This window comes from Meleagris gallopavo, chromosome Z (genome assembly GCF_000146605.3).
Source record: "Meleagris gallopavo isolate NT-WF06-2002-E0010 breed Aviagen turkey brand Nicholas breeding stock chromosome Z, Turkey_5.1, whole genome shotgun sequence".
Lineage (NCBI taxonomy): Eukaryota > Metazoa > Chordata > Aves > Galliformes > Phasianidae > Meleagris > Meleagris gallopavo.
This window is the reverse complement of record NC_015041.2, coordinates 479,884-481,137: the sequence shown is the minus strand read 5'-3', so window position 1 is coordinate 481,137 and position 1,254 is coordinate 479,884. Positions and strand designations below refer to the sequence as shown.

General features: G+C 32.8%; 1 protein-coding gene across 1 annotated transcript in view; it reads left to right on the top strand.

Annotated features, from left to right (window-relative positions):
• WDR7 (WD repeat domain 7) overlaps positions 1-1,254 on the top strand; it is a 115,279-nt gene that overhangs the window by 27,145 nt on the left and 86,880 nt on the right. The window lies entirely within an intron of this gene.

Sequence of the window (1,254 nt, the reverse complement as noted above, 5' to 3'; positions counted from 1 at the left end):
TTTTTCTCCCCTGCACATCTTGCTATGAAGCATAGAGAAGTTGTTCTTGTTCTGCTCGTCAAAGCAGCTGAGTGTTTTCAGACAGGTGCATTTCCAAAGCTAACGCTCATGTATTTCTTTGAAGAGGTCAGTTTTTCCTCTGAAGATTTTTCTGTAAAAAGCCAATCTCATTTAAAAACAAATATTCTGCATCTCTGAAGAGTGTAAAGTGTAGTAGCAAGAGAAAATGCAGAGTGCTTTGAGATACAAAAATCTGTGAATGAAAACCTTGGGAATTAAAATAACATTTATTTCTGAACTAACTTCATACCCTGAAGCAATCAGTGAACGTGAGATGATGAATATTATATTCCTTTGTGCTAACAGCTTTTTGACGATCTTTACAGGTATAATGGAAAAATAATATATGTACATCATTTCTGATTTCAGACACCTGTTATTGAAATCCTGTATGAAATTGACAGTAGCCAAGTAGTTGTAGGACTGAAAGTATTTGCTGTCTTGGAAAAAGTACCTGAGAGATAAAGTGAATGCTGGGTTGATGTATATGTCCAATTTTTCAATTAGAGAATGTTAATATGTATGTAAAGGTAAATATGATTGCCTTTGTGATTTGTCGTGATAAATGCACCTGTAAGTGTTCCAACTGTAGAGCTCAGGGATTGAAGTAGACAAGATAATGGGTGTTATATGTATTTTTATTGGTCAGCAGGCTTTCAGTATGGAATATTCTTGTGGTCTAGGGGATATAAGACTTTTTAAGATGTTCTCTTTGGTTCATGTCTGTGGAATATCAGAATGCTTAAAGAACAGAATAGAAGTATGTCCCAAATTAGTGTATGTACAGAATGTGCAAATGTTTGCATGAGTTATCAGTTACTTTTATAGTCTGGTTTATACCTCTCTAGATATGCATATGTGTATTTGTAAACACAGTGTAATAGCTGCAAACCTTGTTGGTTTCAAAATAACTGCTGTGAAATCTGCACTTACATTTCTCCTTGTCTAGAGTTCTGTTTATCTGATAAACTTAAGTAAATGAAATTATTGTATTTTAGGATTGTAATATTTGATCACAAGTCTGAAATTGTTGATTATTTTCAACATTTTCAATTATGAGAATGGCAGCAAAGAATATAAGAATATTTTTCTATGTTTCATGCCCATGTGATTTTTCTAGCTTTCATCACTTTTCATGGATTAAATACAAAAAAAAGTATAAGGACAATAATCCAGTGACAATTTCAAAATACT